The sequence below is a fragment of the Aythya fuligula genome, chromosome 2 (genome assembly GCF_009819795.1).
Source record: "Aythya fuligula isolate bAytFul2 chromosome 2, bAytFul2.pri, whole genome shotgun sequence".
Taxonomy (NCBI): Eukaryota; Metazoa; Chordata; class Aves; order Anseriformes; family Anatidae; genus Aythya; species Aythya fuligula.
In genome coordinates, this window is record NC_045560.1 from 53,334,805 (window position 1) to 53,355,928 (window position 21,124).

At 45.5% G+C, this 21,124-nt stretch overlaps 1 long non-coding RNA gene across 1 annotated transcript in view; it reads right to left on the reverse strand.

Moving 5' to 3' along the window:
* Positions 1-721: 721 nt before the first annotated feature.
* LOC116486275 overlaps positions 722-21,124 on the reverse strand; it is a 31,081-nt gene continuing 10,678 nt past the window's right edge. The window contains exon 3 of the long non-coding RNA XR_004252941.1: positions 722-883. This is a non-coding gene — a long non-coding RNA (uncharacterized LOC116486275). The remainder of the gene's footprint in view (positions 884-21,124) is intronic.

Sequence of the window (21,124 nt, forward strand, 5' to 3'; positions counted from 1 at the left end):
AATATTTTGGTTTTGAAGCTTTCGTGGGCTCCCATAGTTTGGATACTGGGTAATGGTTCCAGTGAATGTGGTCCTCATAAAGCTTTTCAAGGTCCCACTCCATATGGACCTAGCGATTTCTCTGTATTCTCTCCAGTGTGGATTACAACCCTCTTCGGAGAGTCTCTGATTTATGCCTCTAGCTACGAGCTAAATCCTAGAGGAATAGGTCCTTTTCCTATCAGGACACATCCTCTGCAGAACACTGTCAGGGAAATTAGTGCTTCTGAAAAGAAAGCACCACTTACAGAAATCTGGTATGTTTTGCATGGAAGGACTTTATATGAATATAAGCAAATGGTAAAATCGAAAAGGAAATTCAATAAACTACTCATTATCTATATTCATATGACTAAGCTACACATGGAACGTAGCTTTTATCCTCCATAAAAAATGTACAGATGTTCTATAGAAAACTGTATGAACAAACTTTAACCTCACGACTGCTATTATTTTGTAATAAAAGGCTTACAGCATAATGCGAGCTTTTTTTAGAATGTAAGTTCCATGTGAGTAGTGTGTTGTTAATTTAATATTAATGCAATGCACCAGGAAGAAGTCTGCACAGAATCTAAAATAGAGAGAATCACAGTGCTGCAGACAGGAGATCTGTGGCATGGATTTTATTTGTTTCAGCACTCAGCACAAAACTCATTGACCAGGATTCCCACTGTCACAGGGCCTGGGATTTAACTACAGATATTTTCACATACCCGGGCACGAAGATTTTGCTGCAGCATTCCCACTGCTGTTCCTGGGAATCGTGTGGTTAAGTCACCTTGCGCTGCACTGAGAATTTACCTCTCGCTGTCAAGTGCATATGAATGAGCTTCTTTTTTGGGAACTGCAAAAGGAAAAAAGAATCCACTGAATAAACTTTTGAATTCCTTTTGCTGAACCATCCCTCAGGTAGCAGGTGTGAATGCCTTCACCAAACTCTTGCAGACTGCAAATGCCGTGCCTGCTTTGCTTCTGCTGCAAAGGAATTTAAGGGGGGGAGCAGAAGCGATCTCCAGTTTCATCCACACAATCTCCCTCTCCCATGTGAGCAAGGCCTCTCCTCTGCAGCGTCTGCCATTCAGAACACCTATCCTGTATTCCTCCGAGGAGTCGGCTCACTGTGAAGTGGCGAAGTAATTTATGACTTCCATTATTACGATCGCTTAGCTGCTCCCAAGCGTGTAAAAATAGCAACAATAATCTCTCCCACTTTTCCTTCCTTTACCACCCCATAGGAGAAAGAGCTCGATCAATCCTGCAGGGGTTACACGTGCACTTGAGTGTTTCTATAACTTACAGGGGGAGTTTGGCACTTTTGGAAAGCAGTGAAGTCTACAGACACCTTATTCACTGCAGAAATACATTACCTCGTCTAGATACAACTTCTGGGAAAGCATTCATAAACACCAGGCCTATGGTATTCATATACAACAGGCCCATTGCAAATGAGAGGAAAGAGAGGAAAACAACTCCTTGTGTCTCATCTGGCTCCATCCTAGAAGGACCAGAATGATTTCATGGAGCTTCCACTGATGCACATGGCTTCTTCACACAGGTTAGCAGCGGTTGAGGATCAACAGTATCGACTATCAGGAGTGATCCAACAAGCGATTGTGCCCTCAAAATCGTTTGCACTGGCCAAAGTTACAAGGACAGTCTCAGCACGCTGTGCTATCCTGAAACCTCGGTGATCAAGTTACTGGCTGCCTCACAGCTGATGTTAGAGATTAATTTTTGTCAACTTGATTAGCAGAGGACAGTCAGGGTTTGGGTGGTAGCGTGTAGGATCGCACTCTGAAAGACAGCTGCATGACTGAATCTCACCAGAGCAGATATTAACTGTGATGGGAGATTCAAATCGAAGCAGGAGGACATCATCTCCATTTACGTATGCCCCAAATACCTTGTTTCTGTACCTATTTACCCAAACCTGAAAAGACAGCGTTACATTTCTTCTCCTGATTTATATTAAGCACCTGGGATGTTTCGGTAGGGGCTGTGCAATGAGACACCTCACACAGGAGATGTGACAAGATGAGTAGCGTCAACAGGTTCATAAAGCAACACTAGGCTCCTTCTGTACTGTCAGAGAATTAGGCAGCTGGCAGGGGCAAGTTCTGTGGCAGTACTTTGTGTCCATGCCTGTGCCAGGCAACATTTCTGCCCCCAGCTCTCCTGTCAGACTAAGAGGGCTCATCAGGGAGGGGAAGGATCCACCACTTCCCTGCATCAGTGGCTGGTTCTCCCAATGCAGATAACTGCAAAAGTGTTTTGAGGAGAAATATTTCCTGTGCAGCTGATGTTACCACCCACAACAACCCCTGGGTCTTGGTATCTGTACCCACGTAGGCTCAGAGCTCCTCCCCTCCACTGGAGCAGGGCCTGGCACTGGGAAAGCTCCGCTGGCTTCAGTTCCCCCAGCTGCCATCACATCTTGCAGGGTCATAGGGAACAATGCAAGTGACAAGGACACCGTGCATTTCTCAGAGTCCTGCTCCCACCTTTTAAATGGGGAGATACCACTTGCCCCAGAAAGCCCCGTGTATGCTATTAAAAGCAAACAGCCACCACCAAGAACAACTCAGTGCCTTCAACACCAGAAATAACAACTCACGGGGAAGCTATTCGTCTATTAACATTTTTCATTAAAGCCATCACTCCCAGCTGAGGCTTATGACAGATCCTGCCTGGCCAAAATGTCAGCCTGGTTGCGGTGTTTATTATCACGGCTGCCGGGCCAGAAGGGCTTGCTGCAGAGGATCCGGCTGGCGTGCTCAGACAGGAGCTCCTGCCCATGGCCCAGCAGCTTCGCCAGCAGGACTGGCGAGTGTCAGATGTCAAGTTCTTGTTTCACGGCCTGCCCTCGTCCCCTTTGACCACCCGGGATCACCGCTGCCGTTCAGCAACTGGCAAAGCCCATATCAGGCAGGGTGAGCATCGGCGTTGTCCTGCTTTGAGAGCTGATAAAGGTCTTTGTCTCAGCTTTCCCTATTTTTAAACTACTCCAGCCTGGCTTTGCGGGCTCGTGGCTGTCAGTCAGCAGGGGAGGGACGAGCTGGAGGATGAGGTGCACTTTCCTCAGGGTGGTCGCTGCTCCCTGGAGCCATGTGCTGCAGGAGAGGTGGCCGAAGGCACCGTAAGCCCCAAGCCTGTGCTCAGGAGTCACGGGCTGGTCCTGGTGCAAAGGCAGGCTCGCACTTGGGTTTCATAATGGAGTTCATGGAAGTCAGTGGAAATTGAACCGCAGCCAAGGTGGAGAGCCATGTAGAACAGATGTCTTTACAGAGGATAAAACAAACAAAAAAGAAATACTCAGAGCCCAAGCTGGAGCTCTTGGCCCACAGTAAATCTGTAAAAAGCCCCAAAGTGCTCAAGAGGGAGGCTGTCCGACACACTTAAATTCCACATGTATAAAGTAAAACGCATTTGCATTGCTAATTTAATAAAGGACTTCTTGACCCAAAGTCAAACGCTAGCGCAAGTCTTCTGCGTGGAACGGCTCTGATAAGCACGCTCTTTAACTCTCTCTGTGAACGCCCAGCAATGCTGCTTTTTAAAAGTACATGCGCTTTTCCTAGTGTCTGATGCTAATTATCTTATCAGATAACAGGCAGCCCTTGCTAAGTAGGTATGTAATATATTAGCCTTGGGGAGAAAAAAAAAAAAAAGAAAAAAAAAAAAAAAGACTTATCTTTCAAGTAGATTTGAAACTGCATATGATCTTCTGAGTCTGTGGAAACTTTCCTCTGCAGTACAGAGCTTATGTAAGGAAGGGAAAGAAGAAAAAAAAAAAAATCAAACCCGTGCAGCTTTCAGGCTGCAGCTCTCCAGGCAGTGCCTTTCTGTCGAGTGCTCTCCTCTATCAGTATTTTGGGACAACACACAGGTTCAGCCGTTTGTCTGGCGTGGAAAGCAGGTTTGGTAATTGCAAGTTGACATTACCCTACAAACGGGCAGATGATAGTAAACAGATGAACTGTGTAAATACGGCATCGCCGCCGAGCCCTCCTTTGTGACTTGTATTCTGATACCGCTACGGCTGCTTTTACTACAACTACTACTACTACGGCGAGGCTTCAGCTGACAGCTCCGCCTGAAGCCCTTTATTCATCTCTGTTACTACTTCAGCTGCTCGGGGAGCAGGAAGGCAGGGCGGGCTGATTGGCCAGGGGCTCTCTAACCTCGCGGGCCTGCCCGGGGAATCAATACGCGGCTCTCGAGAGCACAAAGATGGATTGTGAAGCCGGGGCTGGCGAAAAGAAGGCGCGCTGCATCTGGGAGGGCGCGGAGACAGCCGGCTGTGCTCTGACAGCAGCCTCCCGGCCCGCGCATGTTTGCACACCAGCCTCGTGGCACCCTTCCAAGACAATTTGTGAACCTCGGTTCACACCATTTTCAAAGTAGGTCACACGCGGCGATCTCAGCTGAGGGGAGAGGCACTGTCAGCAGCAGGCACTGCGAGGAGGGTGATAGCTGTGCCCAGCGAGCGGGCTGGTGTGGATGGGGAGCGTGAGCACCATGAAAGCGTGGGGCCCGTGGCCAGCCGCAGCAAGGTGCTCGCCTTGTCCAAACAGCCAGCAGAGCCGGCCTCTTACCGCTCCGAGCTGTAAAAGGACCGACTGTTCTCCCGGACGCACCATCAGCGCGGCTTAAATATTAATCTGAATGAAAATACAGTGGGAGAGGAAATCTAACCTTCACTCAGCGCTGCGCTCCTGACAGCAGGGATCGCAGCTAATTCAGAATTACGGGACTTAAATGTACCACGAGCCTTGGATTATTGCTTCCTAACATGCTCCCCTCACCTTCCCTTGTGCTGACAGACAAAACGCAGGCTCCAAGGCAGAGGTATTCTTTGCAGAAAGGACTCCTGAAGCGCTTGAATTTTCCTGCATTTTCCTGTATCCCTTGCCCGAGCTGTTTTAGGGGCACAGGATTGGAGGCAGGCATGTTGAAAGGCACATTTTTGAAAGATGGTGTTCAGGAAAATAAATGCGAAAATGAGTATGCGTGCTTGTTCCCACACTGTAATGATAAAAAGATCATCAGAGAGTCACCAGTTTAAAGCAAAAGCATGAAACTTCTCGGGCACAGGAGCTGTTCGGAATGTGCTGCCTTGCCTTTAAGCACAGCCTGCACATCATCAGAGATGACTTAATGCTAGAAAGCTGAAGGATTGCCTGAAGAGTGCTACAGCATTATGCAATTTAAGGAAAGAAGAAAAAAAAAAAAAAAAAAAAAAAAAAGAGAGAGAAAAAAAAGAAAGAAAAAGAAAAAAAATGGTTAATTTTTAACCAGGCTCCGTTTAACCTTGCTTCTGGTCAATAGTTATATGAATCTGAATGAATATGCACACCCTGAATAACTCTAATATAACACATGTGCATCATTTTTAGCACTGAAATCATCAGGGAAACAGCAGAGCTGGGCCAGCATTTGCTTTTTTTTGAATCTGACAAGGAAAAGGAACTGACTTTCCTCCATTTGAAAAGTTGTGCTTCTTCCTTCTTTTCTTTCTTCCCCTGTAACGCAGCAGGCTGGAAGTCTTAAATGGGAAGGAGCAAGTGATTTCTGGAGTTATCATGCTCTGTGCAAAGAGAGAGCAGAGAGACAGCTCGTTGTGGAATAGCTACAAGGCTTATCTCCCATGCAGGAGTGCACAAAATGACTTTCTTCTTCCTTGGGAGCGCCTTACCTGATCAATAGCTTGTCCAGAGAGCTGTGAGACATGCAGAAACATGCAACAAGGTGCTAGTTTTTATCAGGTAAAAGGGTGCTGTAATGACTTCCTATGCAAATATATAGAAAAAACCATAAATCCAGAAAGGGCTATCACTCGGTACATAATCAAGGGAACAACTCATTCTCTAATGCAACACACGATAATTTCCTGCCAAAATCATATTGCTTGCCCGTTATCACAAAGCTTTGACTGAAAATTAACCTGCAAAAATCCCTTCTGCCATTGCCTTCCCAAAAGAAAATCCCTTTAAGAAAAATCGCAACACAGAAAACCCCCAGACACTTCACAGTTTTGTTTTTTTTTTTCCAAAATGACAAGGAAATCTAGCTGTGGTTAGAACAGGCTCGGTTTTGTGCAGTTTCACATCATGTGAGTTTTATTACTTTGCAGCCTAACTTTAGCATTTTCCCAGCCAGCTGCTGGCAGTTTTCTTCTTAGGACTGAGAGCGAACTACTTTGGAAACAAATTTGTTCAGAAACCTTTTTAAAATGATACAGAAAAAAAAAATCTTTTGTGTTTTTTTTTTTCTTTTCAGCTTGGATGTAACCTCTTTTTTTTTTTTTTTTTCCACTCTTTGAAAGGAATGAATCTGAAATGCTAAACAGGTCACAGAGTAATTATGCATCCACCTGAAAATTAAACACACGTTCAAAGGCTTAACTAACAGCACATGCTAATTCCTAACAGGTACATGTAGCTCATTTTTTTCTGGGGTTGGTCAGTAGGATGTAAGCAAAACGGGATCCCATCAGACTCTGAGAAGAAACGCTGCAGTCTTTCCATGATGGAGACAGGGAGACAGACCCCGGCAAGGTGGTGCTGTGCTCGTGAAGCTGGTGGGATGCTGCAGGGCAGCCACAGCGTGTGCTGTGTGCCTGCCATAGGCTGGTGTCCAGGCTGGGGAGGGCCTCTGAGGTCGCAGAGAGGATGATCAGCCCAGTCCGGAGGCCTGACGGAGCTCGTGTGCCTGGTCAGGTCAGCAGAGCCGCTCCTCACCTGCGTCAACCCCAGCTCAGACCCGGACAGCTGCTTTCAATGTTGTAAACCCGTGTCTCAGCTGAAAAGACAGAGAAAAATGTTGGCAAATCATTTTCTGTTCAGTCCAGCGCCAAATTTATATCCTGGGACGTGCACATCTTCTTGCTCTGGCGTTACTGGATATTTTTTGTTCTCTCACGGCTTGCTGTTCCCTGACCTCTCACAGCACAGGTCTGGCAGCAGTATCTCAGATGCACAAGAGGAACTGAATTTATATTTCCTTCGCAGGATTTTGTCTGGGTTAGTTGTGTTTCTATGACAGTTTTCCGCGTGGTAAAAAGCATTTTTCTTTGACCTAGAGAGGGGAATGCACAGAGCTGGTGGAGGTGAGGGGACCTCAGCACAACCTTTACAGAGGTGTGTGGTGGCACAGGGGAACCGTGAATGAACATCGCTGGGCTGCACGCGACCTGCCCGCCTCCAGCTGAGGGCTTGCTGTGAGCGAGCTTGAGATTTTTGGAGCAAGGGCTGCAGTACTTTAATGAACTGGCACTGGTTGAAGGAGATCTTTGGCCAACGCTGACATTGGAGATGGATTAAAGGTGGCGTAGTTCAACCTTTGCTTCCCTGTGCTGAATTTCACGAGATCAGCACAGGTAAGGACTGAGTGCTAAGCTGTTATTTACTGCCTTTTGGATCTGCTGCTATAGGAAGTTCAAAGAGCAGCATGACCTGGCTCTTCCCAACTACCTTTGCACTTAGTAAAAGCTCAGGCTTCACAGTATGCCAAATATGTGTGGCATCAGGGAAAGGAGCCCCATACATCACCTCCCAGGTGATTTTTAAATTGTGCTAAGGCTTTGCTCCCATTTAAAAACTCAACTTTTTTTTCAATGCTATTATTTCTGGAATACTCTACTTGAAGTTGGAGGACTTCATGTGGTCTCTTCTGCCTATGGCCAGCAGATAGCTACACAGGAGAAGAGAGAAAAACCAGGACTGTCACCACTGCGTGTTCTGCAGCACAAGCATTTCCATCCAAGAGAAGGTGTTCCCCAGCAACATCTCAATTGCACTGATGCTACTGTAGAAGTCTTAGGTGTTCCCACTTATTTCTTGTGGCTGCTCAGCTCCTGTTGGCCAGAACGAGCACCCTCTTCCAGGCCAAATGGTTGAAACACATGAAAGGGAGCACCCAGGGTACACAGTAGGATTGCAGGATGCGTCCTTGTTCCATTCACCTTGTTCTCCTCTTGTCTGTCCCCTCCGTTCTGCCTGTGGGAGCACTGGAATAGGCCTGACATGGGAAGGGCAGGGAAGTCAGTAGATTTATACAGATGTGACTGACAGCAGAAGGTAGCTGAGAGGCTTTTGGAGTCCTCTATTTCCAATTCCTAAATGTCCACTGACATTTCTGACCAACTTGCTTAGCTGACCACCGGATTAACAGCCTTAGCTTAGTGTTTTACACCTCCTACCCCTCAGGATGTCAAATTGTGCCATCTCCCTCATGAGCCAAGAGAGCACGTCCCTCCATCCCATTCATTCCGGAGGCAGGGAGCACAATGGCTGGCTCAGCCTGACGTGCTCCATGCCCCAGGGCCATGAGTGTACCTGGACTTTGTACATCGTAATCCTCTTCACCTCAGCCGAGCAGTGTCCAGGTGGTATGCACCCTTCAGTTTAAAGCAGAGGAGGTTTTCTTGTGTTGGCACCGAGCAAAATTGCATGCTAATCCTTCTGGTATTAGTCAAATGGGGCTTAAAAATTGACTCAGAAGCTTTTCAGCTGCAAGATTTCCCTGGCAAGTGCGGACACTGGTCTCAGTCATGGATTCCCACAGAATCTAAGCTTACGTTGAGAAAAAATAAATAAATAAATAAAAATTAAGCCTTATGGCAGCAAAAATAACCTTTCCAAGCTCAAACCTGATGCAAACTGATAGAACATTGGCTTCCTGAATCTGCAGAGAAACAGCTCCCGTGCCTGTGCTGCTCCTCCATCCCCGCGCTGCCAGCCAGCACCCGCTGAGTGAGATGACCAAGGCATGGTCCCCGTCTCCTGTGAGCCCCCCATGCCACGCAGGGAAGCCCAGCAAGCCCCCTGTCTTCATGCTGAAGCTTGTAAAAGCTGGAACCGGGGCCAGGAATGGGCACTGGAATGATTCACGAGAGATAAGGATCCTGAAGAAAGGAGGCTGGAGGAAAGGATGAGTAACAGAAATAGCTCGCTGGCTTCCTCTTCAGAGAAGCAAGGAGGAGGGCGAGGGATGCTGAAATGAGAACACACTTCTTTTTTCCCCCGTGGCTATCAGGAAGTTGACAGGAAAAAAAAAAAGCCTGCTCTGGTTCAGCAGCTAGAAATGGGAGTTTCACCCTGAACAGGCACACGTGGGCTATAAAATGAACTGAAAAACTGCATCTCCGAGCAGGGCCGTGCAGTCACTTCCTTGCAGGAATCCCCCAAACCCCAAGAGCCGGTAGGAGCAAGGGGCTGAGCTTTTCAGGAGGACGCTAATAGCAGCTTGTGACAGAGGCTGTTCTGCCTTCCTTGAGCGTGGGTCCCTAAATCAGTCTTGCAGGTGTAACTCCATTTCTTGAGAACTTTTTCCAGATCTAAAATTGCACCAACCCCATAGATTTGTCCAGTGAAACGGTGAACATCAGCAGGGTGAATATTTCTTTTTGTTCTGCCATGTTATGCTTTTTCAATGAAAACAAGTATCATAAAGTAATAGAAAATTGATTGTCGGGATGCATTGTTACATGTATATTTTTTTCATATCCTGAATACCACGCATTTGACTAAACCAGGGTGCTCCACTTGCTCTTCTCTTGACCACTGTCTTTTTTTTTTATTCACCTTACTCAACAGGACAGCCATAGCCCTGCTGGTATCTCAGCAGTCGCTGGGACTCCCACAATCATTCAGAGACTTTCCTCAATGTAAGTTAATCTTTTTTTTTTTTTTTTTTTTTTTTTTTTTGATTCTATTTGATTCGGCTTAAGCCACATAATGCAGAATTCTGTCCCATCTGTCCCACTTAATTACAATAATTGCAGGACCTAAATTTGCTTCCAAACGTCATTAATTAATATTATACTACAGGCTGGGTGGGTAAGGGGAGGAACTCCCCTATTTCCGATTCCTAAAAACCCCCAGCCAAACCAAAACAAGGTCTGGAAGATTTTACATTATTTTTCAATGTCAGTGTTGAAGACTTAATAACCACAGAATGTGCTCTGTGGTCTTTATTAATTTCATATCATCAGCAAACATTTGTTTGCTGGCAAGCATTTTTGCTAAAAACATCTTAACTTGAATTTTCCTCTGTGCCAACGTACAGGAGACTTTGCTCCAAGCAGGAAAATTTACATCACGGGCTACATAAGCCCTGCGTGCTATATTTAATTAGAAAATGTTGACCAAAATTTACCAGTTACCAGTGTCTGAATTAAGCCACAGATAACATGAGCCATCTGAATCAAACAAATGTAACCCTATCAGGTCGCAGGCAGGGGGGAAAAAGCCATCTAGTGGACAAAAATGCAACTATACACCAGAAAATATTTTCACACACGAAGCTTTTGCTGGAGATATTTTTTTTTTCTTTTCATACTTCATCTGCAATACCACTTATCTAGGAATCCTCCAGAAGTTTCTGGGAAATCAGAGCTCACTGGAGGGCAACGACGTACTCTAAGCACAGTTTTTTGGCAGATTCTGTGATTTGCAATTGTCATAAAACTTCGGAGTGGTTTTGCTCCTCCTACCCCTTGCATCGAAATTTATCAGCGTGTTTCTTCTTTCCATGCCGTGAGGGCCATCAGTCGGCTGAATATCTTATCACTCGGTTCAACGCTGTGTGCCAAGCAGGCTGGCATTGCACGGGGTTTGAAGAGCTGAGCTAATATTTAAACTTTTGTCCCCTCTGATCTCTGCAAAATAATGAGAGGAGACTTTGTGACTCTGTAAACAGACGAGCTGGACGGTGCTCGGGGAGGCTCGCGCTAAAATTACCCTGGAGGTCTGCAGGACGCAAGATGTGGGGAGCACCTCGTGGATGCTACCCCTCCAGCATCACCTCCTTTTTAACCTAAAAAGCAGGCAGAAGGGAACAAACTCTCCTCCCGACGTTGTTTGCAGCACTCACTGCCCTTTGCTGAAATGCTGCCTGCCAGGGCCGTGGTGGCCTGTGCAGTGAGTTGAGAACATGAATATATCCCCAGCTCGGCTCTCCTCTGCTTTCTTTTACACTGGTGGCCATGGGGGAACAAACGTCCCAGCTTTTTAATGCAATGTTCCTGGAGACCCGGCCCCCAGATTCACCCTCCTCTACCACCAAGTTCCCAGCGCTTAGCCAGGCACTTTCTGCTAATCTTGAAGAGCAGATAATGATCAGTCATGCCCGGGCAAGCCGAAGTATTGAAGCCAAAGCATAATTTCTGTGGGATTACAACAACCCAAACCACCATCATCAGAGACTATCCTGGGATGATGCAAGCAAACATCTGTAACTCCTGCTGCTCCGGGCGAAACACTGCAGCGGGATTAGTGACCTGGTCTGATGCTCAAACAGCAGTTTTGTTCCCCTTCCCGCACCCCTTTTGTTTGAGCTCACATAACCCCAGATACTCCGGCCTTTCATTAAAAAGGAGATTAAAAAGATAATCTTTCTCCACAGCTGGTTTCAGGAGCATCCCATGCCACGACTTCTACCCAAGTCGCCTTTGCCGGGGCAAGCATTTAGCAGGAGGTGATTAGCCCTGCACACGCGTGCTTGGAGGCACCACGCAAGCAGCAGCCACCTCCTCACGCTGCTCCTGTGTCTGCCCCAGCGTGAGGAACATCTCATGCAGCACTTTTGGAGGAGCCACCTCGCCGTGCCCAAATGACCCTCGTCTCACCAGGTCATGAGACAAGGCAACGGCAGCTCCCCAACTACCTTCCCCAGACCTTCTCCGCCGCCTCTTATTCATCCCCGTCCTAATGAATCACAGCCCTTTCTCTCTCCTCTTAATAACCAAATAAGGATTTCAGGGCTTGGCCCATTCAGTGCATTCTGTGTTTTAATACAGGCAGGAACGGCATACAAAATGCTGCCAGAAGTTAAGCAGCAGGGGCAACCTTTCTGCTATTTGCATGTCTGCAGTTCCCGATTCAACAATGCCGGCTTGCTGTTATGCACGACCGCGAGGCAAGGAATTCATAAACAATAATAATAACTCTCCAGCTAGCCATGCAGAGCTGCAGGACTGGCGCAGAGCAGGGAAAAAAAAAAAAAAAAAAAAAAAAAAGTGCTGCTTTGCTCCTTTACGAAGCTTGCAATATAAACTTTGCACTGTCAGTTTAAAACTTTGGCATCTGCGTCTGCAAATGGGGAGGAACCCATTTTCAGATACTTGTGAAATATAAACTTCAGCTGTTGCCAAGCTCAGAGATAGATTTGCTCCTTTTTATTTTTAAGTTTCCTGAATATGTGAAGAAACCCACAAAGCCGTTTTAGAGTTGTGTAGCTATGAAAAATGTACACGCTTCTGGTTTTTTTTGGTTTTTGTTTTTTTTTTTTTTTAAGCAGCATGCTCAATCATTGTAATTATTCCTCGAGAATGCTTTTTAAAAAACAGAACCGTGGCTATTTTTCACAGCTACAAAACCCTAAAACAGCTCTAGAGTTTTCTGTGAAACTTAACAAAAAAAAATTGCCTTTCAGCTAAGAACAGTAAAAATAGATCAAAAACCAATTAGCTGGCCCACATGGCAGAAGACAGGTGTGCTTTGGATGTGGTATTTATACAGAATCCAGATAATCATTTTTTTCCCTTTTATATGGATTCCTGAGGACTATAAATATCACCAACATCTTTTTGCCGATGCCCATCACATCCAGTTAAAACGCCGTCCACCCGAAGAATAACCTTAGGACGCAGCCTGAAACATTTCATCTTGCCTCCTACCGAGCTCTGAAACTGAATTAACATTAAAAGCAGCAGACTGATGGGTGAATTATGGTAACAAGCCTTCAAAAGCAAAACCCAGTAAACCCCTTCAGAAAGCGCAGCCAGCGAGAAGGCTGGGAACACTGAAACCAATTACGACTGCTTTAGTGTTACACCTGTGTAAATGAATGCCAAATCCAGCCCAGAATTATTTACATTATGTTATTAACAAAGGGACGTGTGAGTAATGGGAAAACAGAAGTGGTTTATGCAAAGCAGCCTCTGCTGAAACCAGCTCAAAACTCCAGGTACTTGTGGCAGAAAACAAAGGCTGGGGTCAGGCGTGCTGCTCTGCCTGCCCCGGGTCAGGCAAAGAGACTCCTGCACCTCCAGCCCCCGCTGGCTGCTTGTCCCTGTCCCTGAGCTGCCCGACGTGTGCCAGGGTAAATGGGCACCTAACAGCCCCGTGTGAGGCTCAGCGGGGCTGATCCTCCTTCCCCGTCTTCCATACGTGTAACGGAGGGTATTTTTTATAACTTCATTGCTCAAGCAGGAACAGATTTAGGGGCTGATCAGACAAGGAAACTGTGCCAGGAGATATGAAGCAGGATAGCCCTTCGCAGGCATACGGCGGGTGACGAGGAAATAAGGAGGCTGAGAGCATCCTTGGGAGTCTTACTAAAAAAGGAGAGATCGCACCATTTTTCCCGTAACTTACAGCCCCTTCCTGCCTGCTTTCTAACGTTTAAGTACCTACGTATGAGGTGGTTCCCACTGTATAAGACACTTCACGTATGAAATCTTAACAACAGGCAAGCAGAGGATGTATTTCTAACCAAACCAAACGCAAGGCTGGGAGCTAGAAGCGACTGAAGGAATTGGTCAAACCTGCAGGGATACCTGCAGGTCCTGGAGCCCTCTCCACAGCTCTTCTTTAAGCTCTCGTCCAGGTCCTGAAGGCCCTGGCCAGTGGCCACTGATGGAAACTGATAGATCATCCACAGAAGTAGGTTTTCAAAACCATTTCCTCCTCCTCCTCGCTAATCCCATCCTCTCATTGAAAATGCCAGGCCACCTCGGGCAAATGACTTCGGTCACGCTTTCCTGACACTTGGTCAGAGCATAAAATCCCTTTCCTCTGGATTCAGCCTTTTGTGATGCATCTACTTTAACTAGTTCAGAAATTATTTCTCAACCCAGCCGAAATTCAAGCTGTCTCCTTTGCTTTCTGCAAGCACATTCACTGGATTTGACCTTGTGAGAGCTATTGTCCATTCCTGTCACAGCCAGAACGCACATAATTCTCTTTGAGCATTTGTTCAACTCAGCAATGTGACAGAAAAAGACATCTCTGTAGTTTATACCAAAAAAAAAAAAAAGTCTTACTAAAGGGCCCATTCCTTACAAAGAAGGTACATAACAAAGAAGAGCAAGTTTTCACAATTCTGCTCCGGTTTCACTGGAGCAGCAAAACGAAGTGGCCGTGCCCCGTCCCCATACCTAGCACAAACACTGCGCAGGTAAGAAAAGCCAGGATTTACAACGAGCCGGATAGACTGCTGCTCCACATGAAAGCCCTGGGGAAATTAAGAGCAGAAATCAGAGCTGTGCAACAAGCAGAACAGCACGGAGCACACAAAGGCATGCTTCAGCGTTGCGTTCAATGCACGTCCCCGAGGACTTGGCTGGATCCTCCCTGCGTCCTGCAGAACCGCTCATTCCTGGAGGGGTTGAACACCGCGGGGTGACCGTGGGCTCCAGCAGAAGTCTGGGAAGTCTGTTCCCAAGAAGCTCCCAACTGCGCTTCAAAACCCACGATGACTGCCATTTAAGGCTCTCTAGGGCTGAAAGAGCTTACACATAAGATTTTCCCCTTGCAACCGAGAACATCAGGACCCAGAAAGAGTTCCAGCTGATTTTCCAAGTAGTGAGTGACTGGCTTTCTCAAATACAGCTGCTTTCTTCATTAAAAGACTAAAAATAGTTCTGCTCCTAGCAGGCTGACTTCCTCTTAAGCATTCTGCCATGTCCATGTGTGTATTTCATTCAGGGTTTCTGCATGTCTACGCCACTGTGATTCTATTTCAGCCTTTAAGTACATTCAAGAAATTTTTCATTTCCCTCTCCCATATTCACTCCAGATGTCCTGAACTGTCCAAAACTGTTTCATGTTAGGAGAATTTGTAGGGATATTCTGGCATTCACACTGCTCCCATCTGCTTCAGTATTTTCAGGAAAGATCAACTTTCTTCCCCAACTGTTAGCAAACACGGACGGGTCTACAGTTTTAAAACACCGATGGTTAAAGGTAGATGGTTTACTTGCATCTTCTGTGGTAAGAATAGTTAAAAATGACCAGATCAGGCTTTCAATTTCTCTTCTTTGATAGACGCTGGAGTGAGAAACCTGAGGAATTGAAATATTTCCATACATCTCAGGGCACATACTGCAACTGGCAGCACACACTTCACAGTGCTGCACCAACATGCAAGATCCCTGTTTTGACAAGATATGCTGAGTGTGAGCTGGGGTCTGTGCAAGCACACGCTGCAGTGGTCCTTTCAACACCAGTGGCCTTGTTTTCCAAACCACAGGAGAACTGTGCACTGCTGCTGTCTTCTAGCTCGCAGGGTGGGTGTGAAAATCAGAGAGGATGTACCCCTGTGACTTCCCTTACTATTAAGTTAGTATATGCTTGTGTCCACGTAGCTCCAAAGATGTCCCAGATTAGATCTAAAGAGAAAGTCTGTGGCATGCTCTGTCCTGAGTGAAAATGCCCAGTGTTGGACAAAAGGCATTGAAAATTAGACAGGCACGCTGCTCGGAGCCAGGCACTGCTGGAGAAATGCATTTGCTTCTACCCCAGGAAAACTTCAAAATAGAAATATCATACCCAGCCTCTGCTTAGTATTCCCAGAAATCAGTGGAAAATAAGTTCTTCAGGCTATGGTAACAAGTTCGTGGATATCCCCTTGAATTAAAAGGATGAAGGCCTTCAGACACCAGACACAAATTTGCTGCCCTGGGCAGATCAGCAAGAGGGCCATTCATTTGGGATCAGCTCCAGGGTGTGTGAGGACCTGAATTTCAGCAGAGCTGAATTCCCCCTCTCCCAGGAGAGCAAGGAATCTTCAGTCCACCCCAGAACTCTTTTCTCTTGACCCACTCAGCCTCATTTTTCACACCACTCTACAACTCTGAACAGCGTACTTTGTGATGACGGGAACACCGCTTAAACAAGCAGCTTAACTCCTAAAATTCTAACCTGGAATGTAGTTACTTTTGCAAAGTTTTGGTTCATAAACATGACGCACTTCACTGAATCTGTCCAGGATGTAGCTGGGAAACAACAGTAGCGTGGTACTCAGGATATTTCTGGATAAAAAGTTCTTGCATAAACATGATGAAACATCGGTAGCATCTCTGCCCATGCACACGTAGGTGTGTTATCTAATAAATGTAAGCAGGTGCAACCTTTCTAGTACAGATAAGCTGGTTGCAAATTTTTATGCCAGGGAAGATAATTAAAAGAGAACTCCAAGTCTTGTTTTTAATCTTGAGTTTCAGTGATGTGAACTGATAACTGTGCCTGAGAATGCAAAGGCATCCACAAACCCTTCTAACCCTATTTACTTTTAGAAGAGTTGAGGTTGGCCACAACCTCACAGTCTCAGGTCAAAAGTTGTTCTGAGGATGTTTTTGCTTTTGACTTCTTGGAGAGGAAAGGGAGAATGGAAATCTGCTGATACCCAGGTAGCTTGATTTGGAAAAATAAAAATAAAAATTGATAAATGGCATCTAACGCCTCCCTCCAACGTATACTAAGTAATTCCATACAGAATAAATAGTCTTGGCCATTTTCCATGTTGCTAAAAATGCAGGTTTCAGATCCTCTTTCTTCATAAATAGGAAATAATAACTCACAAGAAAGCCAATGCAAGTAGAAAGTAAATTCATCTGGCCTTGTTTTGCTCTGAACTATGTTGCTGCAATCTTATGGCAACGCCGACCGAGAACAAAACTTGGCTTGCTGTATCTTTTCCCTCTAAATGTCTTATTCGGACCATACAACTATTCTATTTTCTGGTTAAACATTACATGGAGTGTGTTAATTTCTGCTTCAGCTAATTTAGCTACACTAAATGCAAATGCTTCCTGTACTTATGAATACAATCTGTTCATAGTGAATAGTTTTGAAAATCTGGATGAGTTAAAACAGCAACAGTATCCATGTGGGACCAATCTTCCCTGGACAACTCTTGTACTTTGATTCATAAATTCTTTCCATAGGAAGTATCTGTGGAAAATCTCCAGCACATCCAGAAATGCACAACTCTGTTGTTTGAGTTATTAGGAGTTCTTAATACTTATTGCTTTTTTTTTTTTAATTTTATAATTTATATAAGCAGTAACTCTTGGGTTCGTATGATAATTTTTATGCCTATTTTTTATTATTATAGAATGTGTGCTTTTAGTAACCACAGCAGTTTAATACTACCACCACATGATCCTATTAAAAGGTGACTTCCAACTCTCTAAAACCTAATTTCTGCACCTCTTCACTGGCTGCTATCATTCTGTATGTTTGACTTTGTGGAATAAAGACACGGTTGCTTGTTTATAAAACAAAAGTACCATTACTTGACCAAGTGAACAGAAGTTCAGGAAATCCTGAATAAACACTCAGCCTGTGAGATGTGAGGGTCACAGCAGTGGGAGAGCAATGGTAAACCTGCAAGCAAATTACTGAGACCCACGGTAATTGTGACCCAGTGCCATGATCCAGCACAGGACATAAGCATGGCTGTGGGGATGTCAGAACATGCCCAGTATTTGTCACAGTCATGGCAGGCTGAAGGGTTTGTTTCCACCCCAACATTTTGGATGTGCACGGTTGCCCAGAACAGAAAGCTTAAGCATACCTGGGTGGTTTTTTGCTCATCTCTGGCAACAAGAGTGCTTGCAATTTGTCTTGTGTTTCCGCCAGCAGTCCTGCTCTTTACCCTAGATGTTGCAGACTCCCAGGGAAGCCTCTGTCCTTCCAGCCTTTGGTGCAGCAGTGCCAGGTGTTGCCTTGGCATGAGGAGGAGCCCTCCAGCAGCTCTGAGCCTGGTTCCATCAGCCTTGCTTATAACATGGTCCCCCAAAGGGAGCCAAAAGTCTTTCCTGAATTAATGCTTAAATAAACTAACTAAATAAAACTTAAATATACCAGGCCACTCCACTCCGGGTTAGACCAGTAACTGCAGATACAGAATCACACAGAATCACAGGATGGCTGAGGTGGGAAGGGACCTCTGGAGGTCATCTGCTCCAAGCCCCTGCCCAAGCAGGGCCACCTCGAGCAGGCTGCCCAGGACCACGTCCAGGCAGCTTTTGAAGACCTCCAAGGAAGGAGACTCCAGAGCCTCTCTGGGCAACCTGTGGTGGTGCTCCACCACCTGAACAGTAAAGTGCTTCCTGATGTTTAGCCAGACCTGATCTCTCACCTCCCAGACCAAGGCAAAGTTGCAGGTCATTCTTCCTCTTAGCAGGGATGCTGCAGCAGCAGAATTCCTCGGGTAAATGTTCTGTGGGTTTCTTTTAAAAACTGAATTAGTCATGTGCAGAGCATGTCTACAAGGGAACAGGGCCAGAGATAGAAGTCCCTTTTCAGCTCTAGCTATGCCAGCTGAAAAAGATGATCTTCCCAGATGCTTCTCCCCCTTGCCAGAGGTTACAGCAAGCTGACCTGCTGGAGCGAGCGTGTTTCAGGCAAAATGAGTGAAGTGAACTCAAGATGCTTAAACATTTAGTCTTTGCTCAGCCAATTTATCCTGACTAAAGCAGGTTTATGAGTGGTCCCCACGATGCTGAGCCATAGGTTAGAGAGGTCAGTAACCTCTGGTGTGGGTAATAAAGTCCTCAGGTAGAAGAGGGCTATTGGTAGTAACCTTTTTGGCCGGCTGGGCAATATGCAAGAGAGAACATGTACCCACAGCACTGGACTAACATAAATATTCTTTATCATCACTACAGCTTCTTCCTTTCCCTCACGGGACTGCCCTAGCAGTATAAGCAACTTCATGCAGTATCATCTGTCCTGTGCTAGGGCTGAAAACAGATCAGCTTGCTCATGCAAATCAGGCCCAAGGTGATTTGCCAGCATTTCTGAGAACAGGAACGTGTAAGGATAGCAGATACACGCTTTTTCTTAAAAAACAATATGCGGAAGGCTGAACTTCAATTTCTTACAGTTTATAAATAAATAAAACAATTTTAAATCCCTTTGTAACAGTTGTTCGCTGTACTTAGTTCACATGGCATTTTTTTACAACTCTCAATAGATACTTAGTGGCTTAGCACAACGCGAGTAGCTTTGATTTCAGAGGTGAGGAAAATTGTTAAGAAATGTCTAAGGTTACCTTTTGTTAAGCTTGCCCGTTTGTAAACATGAAAGCACACACACACACACGACATTTGGCTATGCCCTGTACTTGCGGATCAGTCCAAGCACAAAGCAGGTATGACGAGTGTCCTCACTGAAGCTGTAGTCATTACCTCATGCTTCATCCCTTCGGTTGATGGCAACCTTGTCATGCAGCCAAACACACAACAACCAGCATAAACACAAATTGATCACTCTTGTTCTTATAGTACAGAAATGTACATAATAAAACCCATCAATTCCCGCAGAGATGTATTTTAAAACAGTTAAGTTGCAGCTACAAAAGAGAGACATAAAACAAAAATAGGCTAACAGCATCTCAAGCTATTCTGCTGCGATGCCTGCAGCTGTAAATGGGTTAGTTTGGCTTTTTGAGTTATCGTTTACAGACACATCTATACAAGATTACGGTTATGAGTTACTGGTATGTACGCTTTAATGGATTTTCCTGCATGCTGGTACTGCAAGTTCCTAGTCTGGAGTTCTGCTTCTTGACAGATCTAATCAACTAATACCATGTTTTACAATATTTTCTCGTTAGCTACTAAATTCCTGATCCTTTGACCTGAGGATGAAGTAGGGAGCGTTACACGCATTTGATTTATGCAAAAACTGTCCCTATTTTCATCTGTTTGTGTTATACATATATTTGCCCTGTGAAAGTCAAGAGTCTCGTGTTTCTCCTGCATCTCAGACAGATATTTTAATGTCCTGATTTACATGCAGTTTAAAGCATAGCTGACTATCTTGTCCTAACTTTAGACATTACTGCTTCCTTGGTAGCCCATACAGAGTTTCCACGAGCTCTGCAGCCAGTCCAGAGCCCTATTTTACAACCCACTTTCATGCAAATAACCATTATCAAATAGTAACATACGTGAACTCTACCTCCCACGGTGACTACCTAAATTGATACTAACATTGCAAAAATAATTGACACGACACCTTTGAATAGCATTTGCTTTTATTATCATTTTTTAGTTCCTTGCCACTCTTACTGAGTGTCTGGCTACTGCCTAGTGGGATCTGTTAGTAACTTGCACATTCATCAAACTGGACTTTCAGCGACACTGGCCATCTGATCTGGTAACACACCTTTGCTATGGCTCTGCTCATTCATCTGCAAGAGGTGGCTCTTGAAAGCTGTTGCTAACCTGAACTCAGATTCGAGACAGTAAAAGAACACACTGAACTTTGGCCATAGAAATCGCCAGGGTAGGTTCCCTGTGCTCAAACAGGCTCAACTCAGAAACACAGTTTGTATTGCACCGGGAATTTAAGTAAATGACACCGACAGCATCAAAGCAGCTTGCACCAGCTCTGTGCAGGAATGGCAGTAACACACACAGAAAAAGGGAGTCTGACTTGGAGTTTATATGAGGTATAAAACCTATATGGTCCATAAACAGAGCTTTTGCGAGGCACAGTGGACTACTGGAAAAATGAGTGCGAAGGACGGAATTACCAAGGGGAGCCGAGCAGCTCCTAGCAGGGACTGCAGATGAGCACCGCCGCGCGGGACTGATGTGGTTTTCCTGGCAGTAACCAAAGACAGGCAAATACTGGCGCTGTGAAAATTTTATCCATCTTAATAACTCGGCTCCTCTTTGTGCTGCTTGTCTCTGAAAAGCGCACATTAAAGTACCGCAGAAGGCAACACATGACACCAATTGGCTTCCAACATCTGCTGCGTAGAACATGGAAAAGCACGCTACAGGATTTCTAGGGAAAGCTGTCTTGTAAGCACACAGGAAAGCTTTGCTGCGCCTCTTCTGTAGGGAATTGAATTCAACTCAAATAACAGCTTTTAAAAATTAGGAAAAAGTATATATAGAAAGCAGGAAACTATAGAAACTTTTTTTTTCCTCCCCTGTGCCTTTCTAAACAGAGGAGTATTTCCATTCAACAGCAAGCAGCTGCCTTCTCCACGGCCCCATCAATCACCGTACTCCGCCTGACGAGCGCCTGCCAGCGACCCCTCTGCAAACAGCGAGCCC